Below are 16,725 nucleotides of genomic sequence, written 5' to 3' on the forward strand. Positions count from 1 at the left end.
AGAAGACAGTACCCACAACACCTACCCTTTCTCACTGTCTGCAGCCAGTTGTGAGAAGACAGTACCCACAACATTTACCCTTTCTCACTGTCTGCAGCCAGTTGTGAGAAGACAGTACCCACAACACCTACCCTTTCTCACTGTCTGCAGCCAGTTGTGAGAAGACAGTACCCACAACACCTACCCTTTCTCACTGTCTGCAGCCAGTTGTGAGAAGACAGTACCCACAACACCTACCCTTTCTCACTGTCTGCAGCCAGTTGTGAGAAGACAGTACCCACAACACCTACCCCCTCTCACTGTCTGCAGCCAGTTGTGAGAAGACAGTACCCACAACACTTACCCCTTCTCATTATCTGCAGCCAGTTGTGAGAAGACAGTACCCACAACACCTACCCTTTCTCACTGTCTGCAGCCAGTTGTGAGAAGACAGTACCCACAACACCTACCCTTTCTCACTGTCTGCAGCCAGTTGTGAGAAGACAGTACCCACAACACCTACCCCCTCTCACTGTCTGCAGCCAGTTGTGAGAAGACAGTACCCACAACACCTACCCCCTCTCACTGTCTGCAGCCAGTTGTGAGAAGACAGTACCCACAACACCTACCCCCTCTCACTGTCTGCAGCCAGTTGTGAGAAGACAGTACCCACAACACCTACCCCTTCTCACTGTCTGCAGCCAGTTGTGAGAAGACAGTACCCACAACACTTACCACTTCTCATTATCTGCAGCCAGTTGTGAGAAGACAGTACCCACAACACCTACCCTTTCTCACTGTCTGCAGCCAGTTGTGAGAAGACAGTACCCACAACACTTACCCCTTCTCATTATCTGCAGCCAGTTGTGAGAAGACAGTACCCACAACACCTACCCTTTCTCACTGTCTGCAGCCAGTTGTGAGAAGACAGTACCCACAACACCTACCCTTTCTCACTGTCTGCAGCCAGTTGTGAGAAGACAGTACCCACAACACCTACCCCCTCTCACTGTCTGCAGCCAGTTGTGAGAAGACAGTACCCACAACACCTACCCCCTCTCACTGTCTGCAGCCAGTTGTGAGAAGACAGTACCCACAACACCTACCCTTTCTCACTGTCTGCAGCCAGTTGTGAGAAGACAGTACCCACAACACTTACCCCTTCTCACTGTCTGCAGCCAGTTGTGAGAAGACAGTTGTCCTTAAAAGTTCTGTTAATGAAAAAAGTAGAAGTAAAATAAAACCACCCATACGTCTCCAAACCTCCACTGTTAAAAGTTCTAATAGTTCCTAAAGTATAAAAAATAATAATAATTGTTTGTTTGTTTGTAACTTTCATGCAAAGCTACACAAGGGCTATCTGTGCTAGCCGTTCCTAATTTTGCAGTGTCAGACTAGAAGGAAGGCAGTTAGTTATCACCACCCACTGCCAACTCTTGGGCTACTCTTTTACTAACATATAGTGTAACTCACCCACTATTCTTAATTTCTATAATAGTTTTTATGGAATATAGTTTCCATTCAAGAAGAAAAAAATATGGAGGATAAAGTTAGGGTGGTGTTATTTTATTTGTACTTTTGATATTAAAAGAACTTTTAAAGGTAACTGTCTTCCCACAACTGGCTGCAGACAGTGAGGGACAGTACCAGTTGAGACACTGTGTTCATAATTCATGATGATGAGTAACCTACTTGAAGTAAAAATGTATTCTAAACACAACTGGTATGGGTATTGAAACTTTTATTAAAATAAAGTACAGAACAATGTCTCGACCTTCTTATGTCATCTTCAGGTTAACAAAAGTTAGAAGATGACTTGAAAGGTCAAAATGTTGTTCTGTACTTTATTTTAACCAGCTGACTTGACATACATTGTGGGTATAAACTCTCAATGCCACATCCTTAATTATGTTTCCATATTTGCTGATTGGTTGTTCATCTGTGTTTGGATTTTGTCTGTTAGATAGGATACCCACAGTGTTTTAAGGAGCTATCACCACAGGCAGTTTCAAGCATCATAAAATAGTTTTAAGGCTTATCTTATATTATGTTCATTACTGTTTTATAGTGGTAATTTATATTGCCTCTTAACAACTAATGTCATTTATATGATATTAGTTTGAAACTGTTTCTTTTGTTATATGTATACAAATATATATTTATAGAACTAACACTGATGTATACTCACAAACATTGAATACATGATCAACAGAAAATAATAAACAAACATCAGCATATCATCTGATATTACCTTGTAGGGCTTACTTTAGGAGAATGTACAGAAAACAGTAAAACAAATGTCATCATGCGATCTGATATTACCTTGTAGGGCTTACTTTAGGAGAATGTACAGAAAATAGTAAAACAAATGTTAGCATACGACCTGATATTACCTTGTAGGGCTTACTTTAGGAGAATTTACAGAAAATAGTAAAACAAATGTCAACATACAATGTGATATTACCTTGTAGGGCTTACTTTAGGAGAATTTACAGAAAATAGTAAAACAAATGTTAGCATACGACCTGATATTACCTTGTAGGGCTTACTTTAGGAGAATTTACAGAAAATAGTAAAACAAATGTCATCATGCGATCTGATATTACCTTGTAGGGCTTACTTTAGGAGAATGTACAGAAAATAGTAAAACAAATGTCAACATACAACCTGATATTACCTTGTAGGGCTTACTTTAGGAGAATGTACAGAAAACAGTAAAACAAATGTCAACATACGATCTGATATTACCTTGTAGGGCTTACTTTAGGAGAATGTACAGAAAACAGTAAAACAAATGTCAACATACGATGTGATATTACCTTGTAGGGCTTACTTTAGGAGAATCTGTACTGCCAATACTACCCACCAGGGTGGCCGCACTTGTGGTACTGCTCATGTTTGTGGGGGTACTGAGGCCACTGACTTCGGGGGTTAGGGTATCACATGAGTGGGAGGATTGGACGGAAGATCCAGGAATTGCTAAGAGATCGCCCTCGACCTCGTCTTCTTCAACTTTCTCATCCGAACCATTCACTAACTTCTGTTGTGCAGTTCTAACAGCGAGTTCTGGGGTTGATGGGAGAAAAACGGGGACTGTCAAAGGTTCCGGAGATACAGGTGAAGTCTCACGGATACGCTTCAAATTTTGTTCCTTTTGGTCTTCCTCAACTTCAAGAAGTTAACAAAAAAACAAACAACCACTTGTAAAGAAATACACCAAATGTTAACACACAAATAATCACTTGTGAAGAAATACACCAAATGTTAACACACAAACAACCACTTGTGAGAAAATACACCAAATGTTAACACACAAACAACCACTTGTGAGGAAATACACCAAATGTTAACAAACAAACAACCACTTGTGAGGAAATACACCAAATGTTAACACACAAACAACCACTTGTGAGGAAATACACCAAATGTTAACACACAAACAACCACTTGTGAGGAAATACACCAAATGTTAACAAACAAACAACCACTTGTGAGAAAATACACCAAATGTTAACACACAAACAATCATTTGTGAGAAAATACACCAAATGTTAACACACAAACAACCACTTGTGAGGAAATACACCAAATGTTAACACACAAACAATCATTTGTGAGAAAATACACCAAATGTTAACACACAAACAACCACTTGTGAGGAAATACACCAAATGTTAACACACAAACAACCATTTGTGAGGAAATACACCAAATGTTAACACACCAACAACTACTTGTGATGAAATACACCAAATGTTAACACACAAACAACCATTTGTGAGGAAATACACCAAATGTTAACACACAAACAATCACTTGTGAGGAAATACACCAAATGTTAACAAATAAACAACCACTTGTGAGGAAATACACCAAATGTTAACACACAACCAACCACTTGTGAGAAAATACACCAAATGTTAACAAACAAACAACCACTTGTGAGGAAATACACCAAATGTTAACACACAAACAACCACTTGTGATGAAATACACCAAATGTTAACACACAAACAACCACTTGTGAGGAAATACACCAAATGTTAACACACAAACAACCACTTGTGATGAAATACACCAAATGTTAACAAATAAACAACCACTTGTAAGGAAATACACCAAATGTTAACACACAAACAACCACTTGTGAGGAAATACACCAAATGTTAACACACAAACAACCACTTGTGAGGAAATACACCAAATGTTAACACACAATCAACCTCTTGTGATGAAATACACCAAATGTTAACACACAACCAACCACTTGTGAGAAAATACACCAAATGTTAACACACAAACAACCACTTGTGAGAAAATACACCAAATGTTAACACACAAACAACCACTTGTGAGAAAATACACCAAATGTTAACAAATAAACAACCACTTGTGAGGAAATACACCAAATGTTAACACACAAACAAATAACATCTTGTGATGAAATACACCAATAATTTGAAAATTAACTGAAAACTGCTGAAGCTCATTCTGAGGTGATCACTCAGATTTCCAATATAAAATAATGTTACATTGTAGCTTATATAATATTTTGTAATAAACTGTCTAAAATATTAAAGCAGTTATACACCCTCTCAGATTAACACTTGTGAAGAATATTCTTTATTACTAATACTGTTTAATAAACAGACGTACTACTTGTGTTAGTTTAGACTTGTATAAAATCAAACACTAATGAATTGTTGTATTTCTTGTAATCCAACTGATATTTGACTGATGTTGGTCTGGGGGAGACGTTCCTTCAAACATGTTAACACGTTTGGAATACCTTATTACCAAATCTATAGAAACATCCAGGTAGAATGGATACCTCATAATAATGAAAAATAGCTTATATTCTGTGTGCAGGAGCTGTCTGAAGTCTAGAAGATAGTGATATTTTGGTTTCCACACTGAAGCCTTTATCAAGAAATTCTGCCTGTTGCACAAGCACATTCTACCCAGTAAAGGCCCCACTAAGGCCTTTATCAAATGCCTTCTGCCCATTGTAGATCTAATTAACACCAGTAATGTTCACTTTCTGAACAGTCTTTAAAATAAAGTTGTTAATACGTACAAATTTAAGTAGATATAAAACATGTTATACTTTTCTTTGGTTGTTTCTAATTACACATCCATTCAACATTCTTAGGACTTATACAGTTTTCAAAATGTTAGCATTCACTGCTATTACTTAAAAGTTAACAATAACATATATTACTGTTACTTGTGTAACCTCATACGACCTGTACAGTTTGTAGAACTTACATTTTCTGTAACTAAGACGCCAGTGCTGCTGATTTCGGAAGGCCTGTAGTTGCTGTGATTGGTGGATTTGTAATAAAGCATCTGAGGTTGACAAGCTGAGCTCTCTCTCTTGTTACACTCACATCGAAACTGTGCTTGCAGTACTGATACGTCTAGTGTAACTGTAGTCAGCATACACTACACCAAGATCTGTCTGGCCACCTTCTCCGGGTATGGCATCTAAAGAACTGACAAGCAGAACAGAACTCGTGTATCTTAGTCATGTCACGTACAGCCAGATGGAATACTAAAGAACAAGTGTACCTTCATAACATTTGGGTTACAAGAAACCTACAGATATCCTGCTGTACCAAAACATCATCTCAATATATCAATGTATTTGTAAGATGTGAACAACATTAAATACTGTTTAACTAGTAGAACGAACACAACGAGACGTGCAACATAAAAATATTAGAGACATGAAGGGATATGATTATCTAACTTATATTCAGGATACAACATAGGTGCATTTAGGTAAGGTATACAAAAAGAAAATCCAAACACCAGAACCAAATTTCTGAGCGATAATCCTATAGACCCAGAGAATTGACACCAAAGTATTCCTGTTGAGAGAACAACTATGTAGGTTTTTCAAAATAAAGAAATATTTTCCCTTATATTTAGTTTCATTCATACATTTATTGGGCTATCTGTAAACTCCATTTTCATAAAATCAATGGTTAACTAATCCATCAGCCATAACATAATAGTCTAATCCAAATTCCATTGTACCCTGTGGAGTCCTGTAGAGATGATCCCATCATGTTCAACTGAAGTTCAGGGTTGTAGTGAACCTTCTTAAGAGCCTTCAGAACAGTGACGGCATCTGTGAACACCCGTACGTAAGGAGAAATGTGTTGAGAAAGTCAATGCTAAGGAACCGCAGGTCAGTCAACCTTTCAAACAATCTTTCAGGACTGGCATAGCGTATCTGACCAACAAAACAAAACTGCGTGAGTGACGAAGATCTCAAAATTCCACACTTTTTACTGCGATTTTGATAGATACATAAGCACCCAAATCCAAAATATTTTGGTTAAGAAAACTAAATTTATACATATATAAAAAACTCAACTCTGTTGTTAGCTCTTTTATAAACATCATATACAAGACCCTAACTTGTTGGTCAAGTATTCTGAATTTAGTAAACATAGGTAAACGTCAATGGTTTATAAACAGAAAATGAGTTTACAACACCCAAAATACATACAATGAAACGTATTATAAACATATAAAAAATATATATATTTTCTTATCTATTACACAAAAGGCATTGTAACATGAACATTTTAAGAAGATATATTTTATTTTATTTATAAAATAAATATATTTTATAAAGATCACAGCTTGGTTTTTGTGTATAAAATATATTTATTTGGACTTACAATGTGTGTGTGTGTGTGTATGTGCATATACATATTACTCAGACACTGAAAGTGCCATGGTGCATATACATATTACTCAGACACTGAAAGTGCCATGGTACATATACATATTACTCAGACACTGAAAGTGCCATGGTACACGTTTGGTTATATTCAATAGAGCCTAGACTGTTAATGTAGTTGTGTCTGTTTACTGTCTGAGTAAATAACCAGACCATATGAATAAAGAAATAAGATAAAGTAGGGTTTGAACCCGGGGTTCTACTGAAATACAGAAAACTAACCTGTGGTAACATGCATGACTTCAGAGTACACCTTAAAAACTAAGATAAGGTAGGATTTGAACCCGTGGTTCTACTGAAACACAGAAAACTAACCTGTGGTAACATGCATGACTTCAGAGTACACCTTAAAAACTAAGATAAGGTAGGATTTGAACCCGTGGTTCTACTGAAACACAGAAAACTAACCTGTGGTAACTTGCATGAGTTCAATGTCCGGCTAAACCGGATGTCTGTATCATCTTTAAAAAGACGAGGGTCATTTCTAGAGAAATAAAACAAATAAATTCATGATATTTTATACAGTTAGTTACTGTTGTAAATGGTTAACACCCGAGAACTAGGACTTGGCTTTCATATGAATGTTATTCACGTTATCGGATAAAGTACATACGTACTACATTAACACAAACAACAAAGGTCATTTTGAGATATTCATACACTTGCTACAGACATCCTGAGATACTTTAACTAATGTTTCATAAAATATATTTCCCGTAAAACAGAAACAATGTTCAAAACGAAATTATTTGAGTTAAACTTAAAACGTATGAACCTAATTTAAAGTAAAAACTGTAACACTAACACTAAACTAAGAGACGAATTTTATAAAACAAATTCATAAAAATAAAAAATGAAACAAAATTGTGACGCTAACTTAAAAAACAAAAACGTAACTCTCAGGAATTTCGCACAAAGCTACTCGAGGGCTATCTGTGCTAGCCGTCCCTAATTTAGCAGTGTAAGACTAGAGGGAAGGCAGCTAGTCATCACCACCCACCGCCAACTCTTGGGCTACTCTTTACCAACGAATAGTGGGATTGACCGTAACATTATACACCCCCACGGCTGGGAGGGCGAGCATGTTTAGCGCGACGCGGGCGCGAACCCGCGGATTACGAGTCGCACGCCTTACGCGCTAGGCCATGCCGGGCCATCGTAACTCTCAGACAAACTTAAAAATGGAGTCGTATAATTAACTTACAATCGAAGTATTATTTAATTAGTTTTCTTTGTTCACTTTACAGAAGAAATTTCGCGCAAGCTACTCGAGATCTATCTGCGCTAGCCGTCCCTAATTCAGCAGTGAAAGACTAGAGGGAAGGCAGCTAGTCATCACCGCCCACCGCCAACTCTTGGGCTACGCTTGTACCAACGAATAGTGGGATTGACTGTCACATTATATAAAGCCCCCACGGCTGAAAGGTTGAGCATATGTGGTGTGACGGGGATTAGAACCCGCGACCCACAGATTACAAGTCGAGTACCTTAACCACCTGACCATGACGGGCCCAAAAGCACTATAGCGAAGATATTGTTAATTTATATATATCTAAATACATATTCATATATTTACCTTGTTAATTCAAGTAAAGCTATAGGACGCGGATAACCATTAAATTACTAGTTGAAGTGTTAAATAACATTGTTATATTATTAACATATTATTCTTTGAGTGCTTGTGGTTGGCGGAACATTTGAAACCAAGGGCGAAAAGGTCTAAACTCGCAGAGGGCGCGCACAACATAACCGGATATTGACCACGACATGTCTTGGAACCAACATACCTACCATTTGTAATAACATTCATGAGACTGGATATTTGTATTTAACGTTATTTTTAATTTGAATATTTCTGATTTCGAGTCACAGACGTACAGTCAAAGGTTTTCTACGATAATTACTTGAAATACAGAAATGGTCAAGTTAACAGACACGTGGGAAAATGTCTGTTTATCAAAAAGGTTGCAGCTTTATGCGAGAGGAACTGGTTTTTGTTTGTTTGTAGCTAAGCACAAAGCTACACAATGGGCTACCTGTAACGTGCCCACCACAGATATTGAAACCTACTAGAGGTGCTTAAAAATAGGATTTCTCTTTACAGACAAAGAAATCATCATTTTGACAATGTAAATTAAACCAAGTACGACACTTTGTAACAAACAGTTTGACAATTTTTTAGTAACGGATATTTTAATTTTTATATTAACACATTAGATTTTCTGTGAAATACAGTACAGAAAGTTCGGTACACTTATTATTATTTCCTTGCTGTTACAGCGCCCTCAGTGGCTTACTATTAAGACTCTAGGCTCATATCACTATAATTTGGGTTTCGATACATGCAATGGTCACAGTTAATTGTGGAGCTTTGTGTCTAATAACAAACAAAAGCTCTTAAAGCACCATCTTGTGGGAGTTAGTAATAATAAGAATAAAATATTCTTATGACCCCCTGAGTCCGTAGAGGATCCATTATTGACTATACTTATAGTATTATACTGGAAGGTTTATTGTACATTTAACCATAACTTTAAACAATAATTAATATTAAGTAAACTAGCATGAAAAACAATAGAAATTATTTACAGTAGTAACAGAATAAAATAAATATTATAGGTTGTGTCTTAATATCAGCTATGACTACATCATTTCTCTTTTATATAACAAACGATCACCAAATAAAAAGTAATTATAAACAGAAAAAAAGAATTATTATCTATACAGATGCTTTACCTGAATACACTTGTGACTCTTTGATTATTCATTTATGGAAACTAATATTTGGACATTTATAATAAAATTTAACCTTTATTGGAATTATTAGCACTTCTCACAAATAAGTGTTAAACCTAAAGCTATCTTATGCATTTATAAGTGATTTTATGTACTTAAAATTATAGGAAAACTAACAAAAAGTAAACCGAATGAAGGCACAGTGGATCGGCGATAAGTCTGAGGGTTTATAAACTACAACATAAATAGTTCGAACCCTAACTTGGCACGGCGCAGAGAATATATCGACTAGCTGTGCTTTTAAACAAACGTTTTCGTCTCGACTCTTTTCTTATAAACAATATTATCATTGTTTTTGTCTTTTTCGTTTTTCGTTTGCGTCTTTTAGACGAACTGTTTTAACATTAGACCAAGACTAACATTTTCGAACCTAAGAACAGTTAGGACTAAAAATACTTAGGCGGCTATGTCACCATCTGGTGTCTTTTCTGGAATAAGGAAGTCGCTTTACCTTATAGAATGGGGCATAGTCACTGACGAGGAGTCGCTCATGGTTCCATGGAACAAATCGTTGAAATGTACGTTGTCAATACACTAAAGAAAACACAGTAAACCGTAAAACTTCTGGAAAACTATCACATTCGTTTGTCTGACTTAAACATCTTCGCTAGATATGTTTATTAAAAAACGTATTAAGAATAAGAAATCGTTTATACAAAAATTTCATTCGTGAAAATCCAAGATCTATTTAATTTAAAACAGCTAATAAATAAACATTTCAACATGAAACAGCTGCTATAATACTGAAACAATCTTTCAACTATAACACAACAGACAACACCCTTCGTGCTCTACAGAACTCAGGTAACCGTTTAGTAACGGGAACATATGCTTTGATACAGCGGATAACGGTGACTGTTGGTTCAGTAGGGTTGAGACAACAGCTTTTCTTCCCCACATCATGAGAGTTCCATCACTTTGACGTAATACTGACGTAATTTCCTTTACAACCATTATTCTACGTCTGATTTACCTGACTGATATCGCTGGTCCATGCCGCTTTCTCTTGCATTGTTGGAGCTACAAGGTGAATGGTGACCGGTGGGCTGTTCTTAATATCCACAATAATCTTGAAATCTAGTCCACCATAATCTTTTTGCCCACCAGCACCACTAGATGCCGCCACACTGCTAATTTCACTGAGGCCACTAGACTGGCTCGAAGCAGAACTAAGAGATCCTTCTGAATGAAGACAAGAAATTCACCTGTTGGATTTTGTGGCAACTTCACTGATTTACACAGTTAAATAATGTAATCTAACAACAAACTTTCTTCTCACACTAACTACTAAAATAATTTATTTGAATACACGGAAAAGATAAATTTTTCTGATAAGGTGACATGTTACAGATCTTAACGTTGATTTAAAGTAATACCTGTACGTTCTAATATTTGATGTAACAAAAATAGTATTGTAATTTACAGATTATTTTAATTTACATGTCAGCTAGAGAGAACGCGACAGTTAAATCTAGTAAGTTTATGAAATTAATTATAAAATCCTAGAATATTCATGAATTTGATTTTGAGAGGCTACATTATATATATAAAGAATATTTTTTTAGTATTGCGTCAGTTTTCAACTATTAATAGTGCCAGTCAAAGTGAAGAATACACGTAGTTGTTAGTTATCGTGTTTATTCAGTTACTCAATTAAATTAGCTTTGATGTACGAGTAGAGGTATTTAAAGAACTGAGGCGCAGGCCCCGTTTTCGAGCGCCTAGCGACGTATCTGAGCTAGTGTACTTCTATTGGAATATAAACGTTTTTGAAGTTAGGCCTACAACTGCATAGAAGTGATAGTAGTCTGTTGCAAACGTTAAAAGACAAATAAAATATTTTATTATAGTTACATGGACTGGAGTTTGTATTAGCTTACAAAATAACTTAAAGTAACCTACCCAACGATAAAAGCATTACACAAATAGTCTTGAGTTTATTTTACATAAATAAAAAAGCGGTAGTCCTCTACAAATAATATGAATATCGCTGCATTATAATTTAGAATTGTTGTAAACTTGCTAACAGTTAATATGTAGATGCAGCATCGTTTTCCAGAATATACGAGGTGTGATCAAAAAGGTCTAAGACTTCACTGTTATTCCGAAGAATAATGTACATACATCAGTATTATATGCTACCCCCTTCAAAGTAATCTCCCCCAGCTGATACACCCTTGTTCCAACATTCCTCCTGTTTCCGGAAGCAATGCTGGAAGTCTTCAGTTGTTATGTGACTAAGTTCTGCTTTCATATTGTTATGGATGGTTGGAATGGCATCAAATCTCTTTCCTTTCAACTTAATTTTGATTTTTTGGAACAGAAAAAAATCACACGGGGTAAGATGTGTGGTATTACAAGAATGTTTTTTTTTTCTGCCAAAATAATCTTAAACAGATACAGCAGTGTGTGAACACGTGTTGTCATGATGAAGAAACCAGTGACCATTCTCCCACAGCTCGCCTGACATGATCCACGTGAAATATCCAGTTCATCAGAAATTTCACGGACAGTTAATCGTCTATCACTTCTTTCACCTTAGCAACCGTTTTATCAGTGGACGATATCGACGGTCGTCCAGCACGTGGGTCATCTTTGACCAATATCCGGCCATCTTAGAAGCGTTTTATCCACTGATAAACGCTATCCTTACTTAAGCAGTCATCACCAAAAGCAGTTCTTAACATTCAGTGGATTTCTTTCCTCCTTTACCATTTTTCACACAAAACTTGACGCAAACACGTTGCTTTCTGTCCATTTTTATTAACAGGGACAAGAGATATGCCTGTCTTTGAACACGTTTTATGCAACACAGATTTAAGGTCTGGAGAAATGGCTTGTTCGTAAGGTAAACCACTATTTGAACTTTCTACACACTTCAGTGAAGCTCACTGCCTCTGTACTGGCACCTGCAACAGAAGAAGTCTTAGAATCTTTTGATCAGACCTCGTGCACGTCCTTACCACCGTCTTCCACAGTGAACTGGAACTGATCGTTCGGATCTTCTACGAGAGTAGCATCAGCAAGTGGAATCTTTCCAACATTCTGAAACACCAAAATGCAAACTTAATAAAATAAAAAATACGTCTCAGGAGAAAAAAAAATATCTACAATACTCGAGTATAATGAAACTATTACGTCATCACATATTTAACATTTTGTAAATCTACTTTTCACCAATATTTTTATTGTTATTTAAAAAAACAATCCTTTGTATAGAAGTAAAAGTTTGATTTGTTTGTTTTTGAATTTCGCGCAAGAGCTATCTGCGCTATCCGTCCCTAATTTAGCAGCGTAAGACTAGAGGGAAGGCAGCTAGTCATCACCATCCACCGCCAACTCTTGGGCTACTCTTTTACCAACGAATAGTGGGATTGACCGCCACATTATAACGCCTCCACGGCTGAAAGCGCGAGCATGTTTGGTGTGACGAGGATTCGAACGCGTGACCCTCGGATTACGAGTCGAGCGCCTTAACCACCTGGCCATGCCGGGCCCAAACAGACAAAAAAAGAAATAGAACTGAAAACAGATGAGTTTATTAATCTTAATTTCGATCTTTTTACATAGAAAGTAAGACAACTTAAAAAATACAAACATATGAAAGAGATTTGCTTCCTTTCCGTTTTTCATCGCAGATTCTGACAAAATTACGAAGACATGAACTACTCGGAACAAACGAGAAAAACTACAAATTCTCGTGCGAACCACACTGCAAAAAGGATGAAACAAAATATGAGAATTATATGACATAACTAAAATAATCCTGTGTCGGATTACATTCAGGGTTTCAAAAGATAGTTCATACAACTTTATCATCATTTTATAATTGAAGCAAACAAACCAGTAGATAAATAAAGTGGCTGATATACAGGCCTAAAAACAGACGGAAAGATCAACAGACTCGCAAAGCAAATTACCTCTGTTATTTATAACACTAAGGATGCATGCAAACTCTGACATCAAACACAAAATCTGGAAGTATTTTTAGAATGTAAAAGCTAAACTAAAAACTGACATAAGCACATGCGGCGTGTAAACACAATCATGCTACCTCTACCAAGTGTAATTTTCCAGATGACGTTCTAGTGCACAACAAAATATGATTAGTGAAGAGAAAACACTGCTGCACGCATTCTCTCACTCGAGGGCGCTGCAATCGGGATTTGTCAGTCCCTAGGTTGCGAATAACACTTCCTGCAAAAAATGGTAGTTTGAAAATTATATCATTTTACAATAATAACGAAAACCTAACTTAACACTAGTCGACGTTCAAGCTTTACTTTTGAAGAAATTCATTTTCATTATAACGCTTTTCTACGTATACCAATCATATATACATAAATTACTTTTAAACATTTATTCTTAGTTCTAAATATTTACATACGACCAAAACAACGGAAATCATCAACCATAAAAATATCACAATATTCTAAATACAACCAATAACAAACTGCCGTTCTGGGCTACAACCAATAACAAACTGCTGTTCTGGGCTACAACCAATAACAAACTGCTGTTCTGTGACCACAATTATCTAATCGACAAATATGTAGTTAATATCCAATAAGATTTGTTAATTGGCGAAACTCATTTAATCCGCTAAATATAAATATCCAGTTCATCTAGGTACCTTTTCATATCAAATGTTCCAACCCTCACCTTGTCTTACAAATATATAGGTAAAAGTTTACACTACATATTTAGTAATACCCTCACCTTGTCTGACAAATACATACGTAACGTTTTACACCACGTATTTAGAAATACCCTCATCTTGTCTAACAAATACCTAGATAACATTCAATATCATATGATAATAATACCCTCACCTTGTCTAACAAATATATATGTAACATATTATACCACGTATTTAGTAACACACTCACACTGTCTAACAAACACTTAGATTACATTTCACACTACGTAGTAATACCCTCACCTTGTGTAACAAATACATAGGTAACATTTTACATCACATGTTTAATAATACCCTCACCTTGTGTAACAAATTCATAGGTAACATTTTACAAAACGTATTTAGTAATACCCTCATCTTGTCTAACAAATATACAGGTAACATTTTACATCACATGTTTAATAATACCCTCACCTTGTCTAACAAATTCATAGGTAACATTTTACATCACGTGTTTTAGTAATACCCTCACCTTGTCTAACAAATATACAGGTAACATTTTACAAAACGTATTTAGTAATACCCTCACCTTGTCTAACAAATATACAGGTAACATTTTACATCACATGTTTAATAATACCCTCACCTTGTCTAACAAATACACAGGTAACATTTTACATCACATGTTCAGTAATACCCTCACCTTGTCTAACAAATATACAGGTAACACTTTACATCACATGTTCAGTAATACCCTCACCTTGTCTAACAAATATACAGGTAACATTTTACATCACATGTTCAGTAATACCCTCACCTTGTCTAATAAAAACCTGGTTGACATCTAGCAAAATGTCACATCCTCCACTTATCATTCTTTCAATCGCTAGATTCTTCCGGATGTTTTCCGTTTCACTTACCTCATCATGCATTTGCTGTAAAATACATCACGTGAAGTCTTCTAAATAGGACCATACATTAACTTCGTGTAAATACTTTATATTATAAAATACAGTCATCACGTAAAGTTTTCTAAATACGACCATACATTAACTTCGTGTAAATACTTTATATTATAAAATACAGTCATCACGTGAAGTCTTCTAAATAGGACCACACATTAACTTCGTGTAAATACTTTATATTATAAAATACAGTCATCACGTGAAGTCTTCTAAATACGACCATACATTAACTTCGTGTAAATAATTTATATTATAAAATACAGTCATCACGTGAAGTTTTCTAAATACGACCATACATTAACTTCGTGTAAATAATTTATATTATAAAATACAGTCATCACGTGAAGTTTTCTAAATAGGACCACACATTAACTTCGTGTAAATACTTTATATTATAAAGTACAGTCATCACGTGAAGTCTTCTAAATACGACCATACATTAACTTCGTGTAAATAATTTATATTATAAAATACAGTCATCACGTGAAGTTTTCTAAATAGGACCATACATTAACTTCGTGTAAATACTTTATATTACATGCTCTGCCTCAAATTAATTTTTTAGCCGCTTCTATTACTTATCTAAAACTTAAAAACAACGTAAATACCGATTTGTCACCTTCTGGGTGAAAACTGAAATAAGAAACGTAAGTTATCTAACTTTATCACGAGCACACTTAAGACTCATTGATGTTACAACACAGAAACAAGTAATGTTACCCGAGAAAGGTCTTCTAGTTTGGTACGAGCGGTCTCCAAACTTTTCCTTTCCACGTGGTTATGTGGGGTATGAGCGAGGAGTTCGTGTAGGGTGATGATATAGCGAGGAATCTACAAAGAACATGGACAGCTTTTTTTAGGCTTAATAATGCTGAGGGTTCGCTAGCATAACAATAGATATAGTATTGAAAAATATACACACATTTTACTAACACGAGCCAATGCTTCAATAAAGAATTATACATAAATTTGCAATCTCTCACACCTTATTCCCTGCTCTCAAATTCCATTGTATTATTTCACACGATATTCTATATTTTCCATACCTTCACATCGAGTTCTGTATCTTCACAAGGCCCGGCATGGCCAGGTGGTTAAGGCACTCGACTCATAATCCTAGGATCACAGGTTCGAATCCTTGTTACACCAAACATGCTCGCCCTTTCAGCCGTGGGGGCGTTATAAGTGACGCTTAATTCCACTATTCGTTTGTAATAGAGTAGCCCAAGAGTTGGCGGTGGGTGGTAATGACTACCTGTCTTCCCTCTAGTCTTACATTGCAAAATTAGGAACGGCTAGTGCATACAGCCCTCGTGTAGTTTTGCGCGAAATTCAAAACAAAACCAATCTATATTTTCACACCAAATTCTCTACACAATTTAACCGTGTGTGAACGTTACATTCTCTCTGAATATTTACGTCTTTTCACACTTGGAGGCATCATAATTTCACAATCCAGAAGGAACCGTTTACTTTTGACTGAAAAATATTTCATAAGCCATTATGGAGTATTCTGCTTGTTTGTTTTTGAATTTCGCAAAAGCTACTTAAGGGCTATCTGCGCTAGTCGTCCCTAGTTTATTAGTGTA

General features: G+C 36.0%; 1 pseudogene across 1 annotated transcript in view; it reads right to left on the bottom strand.

Moving 5' to 3' along the window:
- The window catches only part of LOC143231316 (ras-specific guanine nucleotide-releasing factor 2-like), a 128,777-nt pseudogene that overhangs the window by 13,626 nt on the left and 98,426 nt on the right, over nucleotides 1-16,725 (bottom strand). The window contains exons 9-18 of the transcript XR_013016876.1: nucleotides 15,857-15,967; nucleotides 14,989-15,106; nucleotides 13,587-13,729; nucleotides 12,496-12,577; nucleotides 10,506-10,714; nucleotides 9,984-10,066; nucleotides 7,145-7,220; nucleotides 6,022-6,220; nucleotides 5,248-5,474; nucleotides 2,799-3,147 (exon numbers count right to left, since the gene is read on the bottom strand). The product of XR_013016876.1 is annotated as a ras-specific guanine nucleotide-releasing factor 2-like (transcript). The remainder of the gene's footprint in view (nucleotides 1-2,798; nucleotides 3,148-5,247; nucleotides 5,475-6,021; nucleotides 6,221-7,144; nucleotides 7,221-9,983; nucleotides 10,067-10,505; nucleotides 10,715-12,495; nucleotides 12,578-13,586; nucleotides 13,730-14,988; nucleotides 15,107-15,856; nucleotides 15,968-16,725) is intronic.

Source organism: Tachypleus tridentatus, chromosome 11, assembly GCF_004210375.1.
Source record: "Tachypleus tridentatus isolate NWPU-2018 chromosome 11, ASM421037v1, whole genome shotgun sequence".
In the NCBI taxonomy this organism is placed as follows: Eukaryota; Metazoa; Arthropoda; class Merostomata; order Xiphosura; family Limulidae; genus Tachypleus; species Tachypleus tridentatus.